The 15,377-nt window shown below is 38.7% G+C and overlaps 1 pseudogene; it reads right to left on the bottom strand.

Moving 5' to 3' along the window:
- Positions 1-9,317: 9,317 nt before the first annotated feature.
- LOC113306289 lies at positions 9,318-12,546 on the bottom strand (annotated as a pseudogene).
- Positions 12,547-15,377: the final 2,831 nt, after the last annotated feature.

Genomic DNA, 15,377 nt, shown 5'->3' on the forward strand with positions numbered 1-15,377 from the left:
CTATTTAGTATTTATATTAAATAACAAATCTTGATATTTAACAAGACAAGGTACGAATCTCATAGGGTGTTTGTTTTCTGTTTACTCCGGCCTAAGACATCTGATTCGTGTGTGACTCACTTGACTCGCACCCGATTAGATACTTATTTTTTTTAATACGGAAGATTAATTTTTTTTTTGAAGTAAACAGATTAAAAATTATATTAATCTCACTGAAAGTAAGACGTTGCTGTTGATGGTGATTTTTAGTTTAGGATTAAAATCGTAAAACCGTACAACTGACATGACATCACTATGACCATTATCATATTTATTGAATCGATCAGCATGCCTACGTAAGAATTATCAGGGTACCTTTTTTTTTTATGTGTCATGTTCCACGGCAGAACCCTTAACATTGACCGACATCATCTATGCCAAACCCTAATTCTCATGCTCCCGCGCCAAGGCATGCCAACCATGCCAGCCGCACCACTGTGCTAATGGCAAACCATGCCAGCCACATCTCCGCGCCAAGGCATGCCAACCATGCCATCCGCACCACTGTGCCAATGGCAAACCATGCCAGCCACATCTCCGCGCCAAGTCATGACAACCATGCCAGCCGCACCACTGTCCCAATGGCAAACCATGCCAGCCACATCTCTGCGCGAAGGCATGCCAACCATGCCAGCCGCATCTCTGCGCCAAGGCATGCCAATCATGCCAGCCGCACCACTGTGCCAATGGCAAACTATGCCAGCCACATCTCCGCGCCAAGGCATGCCAACCATGTCGGCCGCACCACTATGCCAATGGAAAATCATGCCAGCCACATCTATCGCGCCAAGGCACGCCAACCATGCTAGGCGCACCATGCACCAATGGCATTCCAAACCCTTGGCCCCACCATGTCAAGCCAACCACACCTTGCCTTGTCCCCAACCATGCTAGCCGCACCATGCGCCAATGGCATGACAAACCCTTAGCCCCACCATGCCAAGCCAACCGCGCCTTGCCTTGGCCCCAACCATGCTAGCCGCACCATGCGCCAATGGCATGCCAAACCCTTGGCCCCACCATGCCAAGCCAACCACACCTTGCCTTGGCCCCACCATGCCAAGCCGTCCGTACCAAACCCTTGGCCCCACTATGCCAAGCCATCCGCGCCATCGGCCTTGGCCCCACCATGCCGGCCTTCCCTATGCCGCTACCAAAACGAAGGCGTGCGACGATCAACGACCACCCTTCCATCCTAGATGCAAATCCTAGCCGTCCAAGGTGCCCAAACAACGCATGGTAACCTTTGACCCAAAATACTAGTTTTGGCCACGCCAAACCGCGCCAAGCGCCACATGTGCCAATGGCATGCCAACCACCTTGCTGCGCCATACCATGCCGGCCTTCCCCATGCGGCTACCAAAACGAAGGCGTGCGACGATCAACGACCACCCTTCCATCCTGGATGCAAATCCTAGCCGTCAAAGGTCGCCAAACAACGCATGGTAACCTTTGGCCCAAAATCCTAGTTTTGGCCACGCCAAGGCATGCCATGCCACATGTGCCAATGGCATGCCAACCACCTTGCCGCGACATACCATGCCGACCTTCCCCATGCGGCTAACAAAACGAAGGCGTGCGACGATCAACGACCACCCTTCCATCCAAAATGCAAATCCTAGCCGTCCAAGGTCGCCAAACAACGCTTGGTAACCTTTGGCCCAAAATCCTAGTTTTGTCCACGCCAAACCGCGCCAAGGCATGACATGCCAACCACCTTGTCGCGCCATACCATGCTGGCCTTCCCTATGCGGGTACCAAAACGAAGGCCTGCAACAATCAACGACCGCTTTTTCATCTAAGATGCAAATCCTAGCCGTCCAAGGTTGCCAAACAACACATGGTAACCTTTGTCCCAAAAACCTAGTTTTGGCCACGCCAAACCGCGCCAAGGCATGCCATGCCACATGTGGCAATGGCATGCCAACCACCTTGTCGCGCCATACCATGCCGGCCTTCCCCATGCGGCTACCAAAACGAAGGCGTGCGATGATCAACGAACACCCTTCCATCTTGGATGCAAATCCTAGCCGTCCAAGGTCGCCAAACAATGCATGGTAACCTTTGGCCCAAAACCCTAGTTTTGGTCACGCCAAGGCATGGCATGCCAACCACCTTGCCGCGCCATACCATGCCGACCTTCCCTATGCGGCTACCAAAACGAAGTCCTGCAACAATCAACGACCACTTTTTCATCTAAGATGCAAATCTTAGCCGTCCAAGGTTACCAGCTAACACATGGAAACCTTTGGCCCTAGTTTGGTCGCGCCTAAACAAAGCCAAAACCCTAACTTTTGGACGCGCCTAAACTGGGCCATATTAAAGCCATACTGATCATACTTTCATGTCATTGGCTACCAAACGAAAGTTTGCAATAATCAACGGATACCTTCCTCTTAAGATGCAAAATCTCGATCGTTGAAGGTCACCACCGAGCCGGAAAGTCTCCCAATCTCAACTTGCCAGACAACAACAACGTGCTACATGTTTTCAGCGAAAACACTCGAGACATCAACACATGTCACAAACTGGGGGATGCTCATTGGGTATTGGTTTGGCGGTTTACAACGTGCGACGTACACTACGCTCGTTATAAGAAAGTGTCATAAGGATGAGGCGGTTAGTAAATACAGGGAGTAATGGTGAAACGCTTTATTTTATGGAACATCAATTCCAAGCGTTACCGGTTACCATCTCCTCCCATTTACTCACCCGTTTTTCATTTCTTAATGAGACCAGAGTACGTTTCACTTCGACTTGTAAAAATAGGCATTACCTATTTCCACTGAACAACAAGTTCAGGTCAGGAGCATACAACACTCAGAAAAATTTTGCTAGCTTTCCCATCTGTTAGCTTCCCACTTTCTGATACAAGTCACAAAACAACTACTCTTCCAGAATCAACTATTTTGGTCTCAACACTCTCTTCGCTTCCCTCCCCAAAACCAACCCTTCTCCTTCTCTTTGTGACCGAAGCAAGTCTGGAACGACCATTTCTTGGTTTAGGCCGGATTTGTACAGATTGATCTCTCGAATATAAAGTACTCCCTTGCAGTACATTGTTTAGGATTTAGACTCGTTTCTCACCCACACGCCCGAAATTACCGAAATCAGCAGAAACCGTTTTCACTCTCAAACAGTTGCATAATACAATTTGGTGGATCATTATGATACCACCATCTGTTAAAAAAGTTACAGATTGGGTATTGAACTAAGTCATGCGCAATAGAGTTGGCATCTCTAGGAATAGCTACAAATTTAACTTCACTAAACTCCTTGATGCGATCACGAATCGATAGAATCTTTGAGCGAATACTCCAAGGGATCTCGTTCGTATTTCCTGTCACAGCTTTCGGAATATCAGATGCATCTCTTTCCACAATAACTCGAGGTAGTAGAAGTCTTTTAGCCAGTTGCATCCCAAAGCCATACGCCTTCGCTTCTGCCACAGCTGCAGAAAAGTATCAAAGCATATTGCACCAGACCCCAGACGATTACCAGACGAATCCACCGCAACAGCTACCACGTCACCTTTTCCATTATTGTATGCTGCAACTACATTAACCTTCACAAACTTTGGAGGTGGAAGTTCCCAAACTGCCATATCATTTTGATTTACTGGTACCTACGAGCAGAAATTCAGAGCATGATGAAGATCAAAATGCTTAAAATCGTCCAGGGCTTTGTGAATACAAGAAACAACTTCAGACTGAGTATTGTTAAAGACCAAGTCGTTTCTTATCTTCCAAATATTCCAAAGTAAATAAGAACCTAAGTTCAACATGATTCCTTGATCTGGATAATCCAACCAATAGTTGATAATATCCATCAATGTGTCTCCCTGTATTTCAATCAATATCGGACTAGAATGAAACACTTCCACAACAAACCGACAATTGAAAAGAAGATGAAGAATTGACTCCTCAGCTGCACCGCATAAAGGACATATATTTTGAACATGGGTATTATATTTTCTTAGATTTCCAAAGACTGATATACCACCGTGAAGAACTTTCCAGATAAAATTCTGAATCTTTAGAAGAACTTTAATCTGCCTCCAAAACATCTTCCAAGAAAATTCCCTCATTGACGAAGTTGTTGGATATTGATCTGAGAGAAGTTTGTAACAAGACTTTGTAGTGAATTGCTCAGAAGGAGTTTTCAACCAAATTAACTTGTCTTGAATCTCCTCTTCTTGCGGAATATATATTTGATACATAATTTCAGCTTGGTCTTGCAGAAACAACTTCAATAATAACTCCATATTCCACGATTTCTGCCCCTGAGCGAAAAGTTCTGAGACCCACGTTACTTCAACTGACGAATTATTCAGTCTATGAGGTCTGAAACCTGGCAGATTTGGAATCCAAGGATCCTTCCAAACCCGAATCGTATTTCCTGACCCAATGAACCAACAACAGTTATTCAGGAAAATATTTAGGACGTGTATTATATCTTTCCAAGTATTAGAATCACCCTTCTTTATCTGATAGTCCCAAAAGACTCATTCTGCAGATATTTTACATTATACAACTGAACCCATATTGCTTGCTGATTCGTCAGGAATCTCCAGACCAGTTTAGCGACAAGAGAGAGATTAACCAATTCCATGTTTCTAATACCTAAACCTCCATCTTCTTTGGCTTTCATCGCTTTCTCCCATCGGAGAAAATGTTGTTTCTTTGTCCTCACTTCATGACCCCACCAGAAAGCTCTCTGAGTTTTAGTCATTTGGTTCATCACGCCTTTAGGGAGAATGCAGGTACTCATAGAATATACTGGAATTGTGGAAAGAACACTTTTTTATAGTAAATTTCTACCTACTTGGTTAACAAAGAATCCTCTCCATCCAGCAAGTTTTGAATCAAACTTGGAATTTAATGGCTCGAAAGTATCAATGCTTCTATCTGATTTTAAAGGATATGTCCCCAAGTACTTTTCTTCTTTGTGCATTTCTTTAACTCCTAACATCTGGATGGTTCTCCTCTATGAGTAGAAGTGCAGTCTTTATTGAAGTGAATTGAAGACTTTATAAAATTTATCACCTGTCCTGAGAAGGATGAATAAGTGTCCAGAATTACTTTCAAATGTTGTACATTTACCTCTGAATTCTTCCCGAAAAGGAACAAATCATCGGCGAACATTAAATGACTAATAATAGGAGCATGACAATTAACCCGATAACCACTGAAAAGACTTTCATCCTCAAACTTTTTCATCAACAGTGATAACCCTTGAGAACATATGATGAACAAAGACCGTGAAAGAGGACAACCTTGGCGTAATCCCCTTCCACTACAAAAATTCTCATATGGAGCACCATTTAGAAGAATCGAAAAAGTTGGAGTAATTACACAGTGCATTATCAAGTTATGAGAATGATCATAAATACCCATTTTGTGTAGCATAAAACTTAGAAAAGACCAAGAGGCCCTATCATATGCCTTGGACATATCCAATTTAAGAGCAAAAAAAACCTTGTTTAGATTTAGATTTATTCATAGAATGGAAAATATCTTTAGCAATCACCACGTTATCTGTAATCTGCCTATTTTTCACAAAAGCATTATGTGACCAAGATATGAATAAACCCAGAAATGGACTGATTCTATTAGCCAAAATTTTGGCTACAAACTTATACAACACATTACACAAAGAGATTGGTCGGTAATCTACTGCTGTAGATGGATTTTTAGTCTTTGGTACAAGACTGATATGGGTTTGATTTAGCCTACTTGGAATGATGGCAGACGCAAATATTTGTTGAATATACCGAGATGTATCTGCTCCTACAATTGTCCAACACTTTTTATAGAACACCACCGGAAATCCGTCTGGTCCAGGAGATCCAAACGAATTCATATTCTTTACAACATTCCAGATGACCTCATTAGAAGGAATCTCCGATATGGAAGTGTTTTCCAATGCATTCACATTAAACTCGGGATCACTGATATCTGATGGAGCTCTTAAGTAAACATCCTCCTGAAATAATTGTTTGAAGAAAGAAACTAGTTCATCAGCAACTTCATCTGGATTTGTTAACCAGGCATTAGATGAGTTTTTTAGCTGAGTTATGTTGTTCTTTTTTCTTCGCTGCTGCACTGACAGATGGAACTGTTTTGTATTTTTTTCTCCCGATTTTAACCATGTTTGCTTCATACGCTGCTCCCAATAAGTAGCATTCATAAGGATGTATTCATTTAGTTGATCTGCAATCCGTTTCTCCTTTTGAATAGTAGCTGGAGTTGGGACCAAACTCTGGAGTTGAAGTAAGGTTTTCTTCAAGTTGTTGATTTTATTGTTGATGCAACCTATTTTATTTCTGCTCCAACTCTTTAAAAAAGATCCTAAAGCACCCAGATTATGAAGCAAATCTTCAGAAAGATTAATATTCCAGGATTCTAAAACAACCTTTAGAAAGTCTGGGTGCGAGCACCAATAGGCCTCAAATCTATAAGAAGGTGGCTTCCGTTGGACATTCCTGCAGGTGTTGAGAAGAATCGGTGCATGATCGCTTGAGATCCTAAGCAAATGGAGAACTCCCGCCTTCTGGAATATTAAACACCAATCCGGAGTGGCCACCACTCTATCTAATCTATGCCTAATCAAACCTTGAAACTGTCTTCCATTACTCCAAGTATATGCCGGTCCTGAGTACCCTAAATCCATAAGGTGGTTGGAGTTGATGAATCCGTTAAATTGAGAGATGGTGTCGTTCAAGGATTGATCTCCCCCATGTTTTTCTCTTAAGGAAGATAAAGCATTAAAGTCCCCAATAAAACATTTGGGACCTTGAACAAGATGAGCATATATTGACAAGCTCTGCCAGAATTCAGCTCTATCTCTTCTATTTGGTGGACCATAAACGCAAAAGAGATTCCATTGAGGGTAAGAACCTGATGATTGAATTTAAAGGTGGATTAGATTTTTTGAGAAGGAAATTACTTCTGCTGAAATATCATGTTGCCATAAGAGTAGTAAACCACCACTACGGCCAACAACAAGGACTGTACAATGATTTGTATAGCCTAGTCTACGAACAACAGACATTGAGGATGATTCTGATAGTTTTGTTTCAGACAAGAAAACTATATTAGGTTTTGAACTCCTTAGGAAAGATTTTAGTGTTTGAATTTTTGGGTCATTCCCTAACCCCCCCAAAATTCCAAGAAAACACTAACATGGGCCGTGCGGCCTCTTAGGGCTAGCCGCCACCTCCCGTTGGTCATCAGAATCCTCCTCGACTCTTGAAGCCATCTCTGATTGTGCATCTCCAATATCGGAACATAATCCATCCAACATTCGTTTAGAGCCTCTTGAATATTTGGAGGTAGTTGGTTCCTGAACAATGGCAGAGCTAGAGCCTCTAGCCAACGATTTCCATTCACCCCCTCCTGGAAGTCTTGGTTGATCTTCTAGGATTCCATAGAATCCGTCCACAGTTATTATCCTGTGGTTTACTGTTTGCCCTGGATAGAAGTTGATGAAGATTCTCATTAATAGCTTTGTCTGTGACTTCTTCTAGAGATGCCCTTTGTCGTTTCGTGACAAATTGAAATGATTCAGAAACCTGAAGAGATTGAACTCTGTTGAATTGAAGTTGAGTAGCAGAATCTTGAGAATCAAAAGCTATTGACTTTCCTTTCATGAACACAGAATTTAGTTGTTGCAGAGACGGAGTTAAACACTGTATAGAACAATGTACTCCACCACGTTTGGTAGTTGCTGGAGAACTACTTTTCGAGAATTTAATGGGCTGAGTAAACCCAAACTCTTGTGGTTGAAAAACCGTAGAATTAGTTTTTCACATGTTAAACTTATCCAGAGATAACTGACTCTGCAAGTTAACTGACTGCAGATTGTACGAATTTGTTGATGACGTGGTCGTTTCTACACCATGGGGATCTGATGTGGATTGGTGACTCATCATTGTCCCCGTAAACTCCGTGCAGGTTGAATTTCTTGGATCCATGGAGTTGGAATTATCTTCTTCTATATTGTTGGATTCCTCAAAGTCCTCCATATCAGAGATGTAACCTTTTACATTCGCATTGATTGTACGTTTGTATTTCGGAGTGATTAGATCAGTGACTTTTTGATGTAACTCCGTGGGAAATTGGCTATGAATCATGTCTCTGTATTGTCGGACTTTAAGACAATTCTTCATTAAGTGACCAATAATTCCACAGAATAGACAAAACCTTGGCAGACGTTCGTAACGGATTTCTGTCGTGATTTCCTGAGTGGCAGAATTAGGGAATGATATTGAATCTCTTAAAGGTTTTTTAATGTAATAGTTCTCTGACTCCAGAAATTTGAAAAGTCCTTGGAGAAACTATCATGAGCACTAGACAATTTTGGTAATCATTAGACATATTTGGAAACTGAGAATCTATACGGATTGTCTTTGCTGGGTTGTCTTGGTTGAGAAGGTTTGCAAATTGATTAATAATATCCATCTCTGAACCTGACTAAATTTGTTTAGGATTTGTATGAGTAGCCATTAATGAAAATGACAAAGAAAAATAACTGAAATTGCCAAAGGCTAGGAATTTTGAAATAATTGGAAAACTTAAAATGTAGGGATAACTTCGTTCAACCACGAAGAAATCCGAAACTTTAAGATTTCAAGTATAAAGATTTGGATTGGGAACCAAGGAATAATTATATTAGATTTTGATCAGATAAAAGTTACACATTTCTATTACTGAGATTATTAGTCCCACATTATTTGGGCAATCTAAGATCGTGCGGTTTATAATCCTATGGACCTCTCCACTTATTGCGAATTGGTTTTGAGTTGGATGCCCGTATTCTAATATTGATCCAAGAAGGAGTATTTTATCTTGATGGAGATTAGTAGAATACTTAGCTAGTGAGTCTGCCGTATAACCGAGTCAGATACTAGACTGTTCGTTTTTTCCTGATGTCTGACTCGCACCGCCTGTCTGATTTGGAAGTTTTTGAGTCAGGTTGTATCCAATTTACTACACCTGTGACATCTGAGTCAGAATCAGATGAGTCAGCAGTAATACCTCACTATTATTAGAATGTTTCTTACAGAACCATTATTCTGTACCAATTTGTTTGGCTTGACATGGTCCACCTGAGAAGACAAAGGACTCCGCCACTTTAGTTCGAGAAGAAGATGAATCGACGACCATATCATATGAGCACTTGCAATGAAATAATTACATACAGCTTTAAGCTTTTCATGCCGGCTTATTTAGCCGGACATTACAAACAAGGAAGAAGAAAATCCTTATCTATAATCATCATCGCTCATATACAATGTCATTAGTGCTATTCTCTACTTTATTTATTGTATTCGTCGTATCACTTCCATCAACTTGTTTCTTAAAACTTCTAAGATTGAAACGACATGCTTCAACTGCATCACTGATCGACAAGAATATGGAATCCTTGCCTATCGTCTCAATAAGATTCGATAACATTAGCTTCTCCATCACTTCTATCTTAGGATTTGCTAATACCACGTTAATTCCTTTTCTTTCTATACTTTTCAGAACTTCAGTCAGCATTCCGATGCCAGTAATATCAATAGTAGTAACTCCTACAAATAAAAATATTATCATTCAGCGGCGGACCAAATGCAAGAGTAAACAGCCCAAATTCACTGACCAGACTAGATTAAACGCTTGTGGTCAAAAATTTAAATTTATTTACCTCCCATATCTAAAATGATATTCTCGATGTCAGCAGAGTTGGAGTCACGTATGCTCTGTTCATGGTCCATCCACCTCGAAATCCTAGTAGAAATTTGGAGATAAAGCTATTTAGAATTTGTGGTCTACATATATGTGAGGTAAGCAACTATGTTATTTACATCAACGCTTACCTTTCTCGAACGTAGGTACAATTAGCAAAGTAAATGGGGGATCCCAGCTGTAGAATTAGTACACCGGGAACCTTTTCTGCAGAAGGATATTGTTCAATGTCGCGGTACATTTCTGAGTTTGACATTTTCCAAGATTAGATATCGGAGGCCTAACAACGCATATAAGTGCTCTGATGATGGATAATCCTATCTGCAAAAGCAAACAAGTAAAAAAGAAGAAAAAATTCAGTTAGATAAAAGACATCCTTATATATTGCATTTCTTACGTAAGTTTTGAAGTTTTCCAAAGAGAAAATTACGGATATCATGAGGCCGACATCCATACTGAGAAAAATTACTCCCAAGTTTACGGATATCATATTTATCAACTTTGTAAATGTGATATGCCTCTTCATATTCGATTAGTCCAAGCATAGCAGCCATGATGATTGCAGAAAGGGTGACAAGAGGAGTGTAACTGAAGGCAGGAGCGATAAATAATAACGTTAACATCATGCAAACTGCCATCACAGCGTTGGACATTGCTGTCTTACATCCTGCACTATAATTCACACCAGTCTTCGAAAATGGCCCTGAAAAACAAAGAAACAATCAGTACCATATGAACCAAATTTCTATTGTTGTTTGCAACATTCAGCACAACGTGAACTTCACTAAGCATACCGGTGGTCAAGTAGCAGGAGGTAAATGAGCCGACAAGGTTCATCATGCCAAATGCTACCATCTCTTTATTCCCATCTATTTGATTATTTTTCATCATGGCGAAACTTCTCGCTATTGCAATACCTTCCTGTATATGCATGTATAGACAGTTATGAAAAATGCTATCCACAAAATTCTGGAGAGTATGGAATTGACGTGCATAGAACTTACGGCTAAAGCAAGAAATCCTGTCATGATACCGGCTTTTATGGTGTAGGGTAGATATTCAGGATCGAAGTTCAAGAACTGAATTGAAGAAGGGTTTATACCTTTTTTCAAAGGACCCACCTGCAACATATAATGCGACACTTAATTTAGCTTAACTTAACAGGAAATTGGGAATTTTTTAACAGAAAAAAAAAGGGCTAGGAAGTAGATTACAATTTGAATTCCATGCTTATCTGCATGACCAAAATATGCAACCAAGCATCCAATAACCACAGTCAGCATGGGCGCTAAAGCTGATACCCAGTATAAACTTGGCTTCTTCTTTTTCTGCACACACCACAAATCAATATTTTTCTCAGTTTCTTTCTTATTTGAAGAAAAAAGCTATCAGAAAACAAAATTCGACCCAAAACCTAGGATAATCTTAACACAGAGGCATATGATGATTACCACTTCCTTTGTAGCGAGGAGGAAAACAAGGAAACAAACTCCAGCCAGAGCACTTTGCCATCTCCACTGCCGAAATGAAAGGAATATGGAACAATCAGTAGAAGATATTATCATCCTTAGGCTTGAATTCATTCCAACATGGAAATGAATAACTTACATGATGTGTTTGGCTAAAAACTGAGCTCAACACAGAGATAATATCAGTTTTACTAGTAAAATGAACAAGCCCAAACATTCCCTTCAGTTGTTGAAGACAAATAATGGTTGCTGCTCCACTCATAAATCCAATGATTGTTGAATGCGATAAGAAATCCACCAGTATTCCTAATCTGCAGAGATTAATCATGTGTCATATTGCCTTTAGTTAATAGTTACAATGGAGGCAGCATTGCAAGTTTTCAATTGGCCAAGTCTAGATATCTCAGTAAAACTTACCTAAAAAATCCCAATGCGAATTGGAAAACTCCAGTGAAGAATGTAGCAGTGAAAACCAAATGAACATATAAAGTTGGATTATCTTTGGCTGAAACTGCTTGGTCTATAATTGAAGCAAGTAATACTGATGCTGATGCTATTGTTCCTACAGCAATATCTTTTGAACTTCCAAATATGGCATAGATTAATGGCGGGATAAAACTTGAATCTGCACGAGAAAAAAAGAGTTTTGTTAGAACCATTGCAGCTCCACCGGATTCTTTCACAATCTGACAAAGTCAAACTCCAGTGACTTTGGCATAAAGTGTAAGCTCATGGAAAAAGACCTCTTCTAAGATCTCTGTATCCTTATCTATTTGGTCGCCAACAAAGTTGAACTAATTAAGGAATCAAATGCTCATATATTTTTCTGAATTAAAAATCTTCATCTTCATCATTTATTTAGAATGAGAACAATTAATTAAATATCCTTCAATGGGGGCAAATAACAGTGTGCATAATGGATAAGCATGCATGTAAATAACTTACTAATAATATTATTATGAAAATAAAGCAATGCAGATTGCAGAGAAGTTGTACGTACAGAGGCCAAGAATTGGAGGTAGATTAGCAAGCTTAGCATAACTGATTCCTTTAGGAACAGCAAGACAAGCAATGGTGATTCCTGCTAGTATATCATACCGAAACAATTTGAAATTATATTTCGGTAACCATTCGAACACGGGTAAGAAGTATTGTATTGTTTTTGTCGCCTTATGAAACGTTGAAGGTTCGTTCTTGAATTGTCTAAATGGATCATCGGGAAAGAATGTTTCTTTAAGATCTGATTTAACAGTTGTTGAAAAACTTCTTGGGTTTGAGAAGTTCACCTTGTGAACAAGATTAGTCATGGCTGCTTAAACTTTGGATAGAGGACAGAAAGGTTTTTTTGCTTCCAAATTTATTGAGAAAGCAGTAATGTGGATCTTGCATTTATAATGCTAATAAATGTATAATGTACAGAGGAAAATCGTGATAATCTGAGCTTAATTATCCGTTAGTATAAGATAAGTTTTGGATAAATTAGGATAATTAATTACTTGAAATTAGGATGATTTCTGAAGCATGTTAAGAAAATTACATGTCTACACGTGTATTTGGTATCAATCCGTTAGGTAAGACCTTATTTGGCGGTAAAATTAAATCTGAAATCTGAATAATTCTTTTATGCACCACAAAGAGGACAACAACAACAACCGTTTTTATCTAAAACAATCCCACTAATATGAAAATCTCCCTATAATTTGATCCATTAGATGTATACAGACCAAGATAAAAAAAAAGGTAAGTATGATATTTACATAATTAAAAAAAATATATTTACATAATTTAAAACTTGGAGAAGCAAGTTATGAAAAAAAAGCATACAACCTAATAGTCCGGTTGGATACATATTCACATCGTAGTTGTTCGAATTTTAAAAATTAAAAAACAAAAAATCAGTTTGTACGAAATTTCAAAACGATTTTTAAAAGCTAAAATATCATCTTTTTGTGAAGCAAAATATTTTTGTTTCTGAATTTTGTATATGATATCCAAGCACACTAGATAATTTTGTCAAATGAATGGGAAAATGGCTAAATGAATAAGGAGAATTGGATAAATGCTTCCATAAAGAGAAAGTATTGTATTACAGGTTATTTCGATCCATTTTGGTAGTTGTTGATTCTGCCTACAAAATAAAAACTGGTCAATATCTAGAATACAAAATAAAGGTTGACTAAGTTAGGTTAGGTGAAGAACGATCGAGATTTTCCTAGGAGGGGAGATAAATCCACAGTCATGATTTGTTCAACTTAAATATTATAAGTGCTCTATAAATCAGTATTTCACTAATTGCTCATAATAAATGATATATTAATTATTTTTTTCATTATAAAGTGTTTTTATTAATTAGTGTTTCCCTGATTTTTCATAATAAATAATTAGTTAATTTTTTCAATATAAATGCTTCCTTAATTAACCAAATCCTTAATATAATATGTATTTCCATTGATAAATACTAGAATTAATATCACTCGATATTAGTGGCGGTAGTGAGTGGTGGAAGCGGTGGCGGGTCTTAGAAAGTGGTGGAGGTGGAAACATTGGTGGTGCTATGGGGCGGAGCCCCTATTGTAATTATTTTGGGTCTTTTAATCATACAATAGGCTACTAAATTCATTTTACCCATATCCAACTCGCTAAGAATTGTTTCTCCCCTCCTCAAAAATCCGGTTCTGCCCATGTGGTGGTGGTGGTGGAAGAAGTAACGGCGGTGAGTGCTGGTAATTATTGGTGGACAATATTTTTTTGTGTCATGAATAAAATTATATTGTGAAAGACGTGACTGGTTGTTTTTGGCAACTTAGTACCATCATGTATAAAAGCTCTTGCACCTTTAGTCACCGGTGTGTCACATGGCTTACAATCAATCATATTTGCCTTAACCAGCAACTCTAAAGTATATTTCTTTTGTGTCAAAAGAATAGAATTAAATGTCCTGACAACTTCAATATCCAAAAAATATCCTAAATCACCCACTTGTTTCATTGCAAATTCTTTCTTAAGAGAAGTAATCAAACTATCAATTAACTGAGATGAGCTTCCAGTCAACAAGATATCATAAACATACAACAACAGAACTAGCATTCCATGTTGAAAGAAGAAAATAAACATAAAATTATCTGAAATTGCTTTCTTAGAACTATAAGCAAGAAGAGAAGAGCTAAATCTACGAAACCAATCTCTAGATGCTTGTTTCAATCCATACAAACTTTTCTTTAGATGACAAACATAGTTTGAAGGAAAATCTGGATTTATGAAACCCTGTGACTGTGACATGTAAACATCTTCATCTAAAAACCCATGTAAGAAAGCATTACTTACATCTAATTGTTTTATTTGTCAATTATAAGCTATAGCCATGTACAAGACAACCCTCACAGTAGTGGACTTTACTGCAGGACTAAATGTCTCATTATAATCAACACCATCTTGTTGATTATAACCCTTTTCCACTAATCTGGATTTAAACCTATCAACAGTTCCATTTGACTTTCTTTTTATCTTATAAACCCATTTGGAACCCAAAATGTGCATATGTGATTCTGGTGCTACATACTCCCACGTATCATTATTCCTTAAAGAAACATACTCATCATTCATAGAATCTTGCCACTTAGGATCAGTCATGGCTTGCTTAAAAGTCTTAGACTTAGTTACTATAGTTAGCAAAGATGAAAAAGTAGTGGAAATTGGATATTTTATGGAAACATGTGATACATGATCTGGGAATTGCTTGGGCTTGGAAATAACTTTATAACCTCTAGTAACCATAGTAGTCGATGTAGTTATAGATCGGAAACAGAGGGAATTTGAAGTGGTAAACAATTGATAAGAACAGAAGAATCAGAACTTGAAGAATTAGTGTAACAAAACTATAAATTCATCAAAAATGACATTTCTAGAAATGTATGACTTTTTAGTAAGAGGATTATAGCATTTATATCCCTTATGCAATGTATTATATCCAAGAAAAATACATTTGACAGATTTAGGTGAAAGTTTATCAGTTTTGGCATGAGCTAAATGAGGATAGCAAACTGAACCAAAAACTTTTAAAAAAGAATAATCTGGAGCACAACCAAAAAGAACTTCAAAAGGAGATTTAAAGTTTAAAATCTTAGTAGGTGTTCTATTA

Source organism: Papaver somniferum, chromosome 8 (genome assembly GCF_003573695.1).
Source record: "Papaver somniferum cultivar HN1 chromosome 8, ASM357369v1, whole genome shotgun sequence".
Taxonomy (NCBI): domain Eukaryota; kingdom Viridiplantae; phylum Streptophyta; class Magnoliopsida; order Ranunculales; family Papaveraceae; genus Papaver; species Papaver somniferum.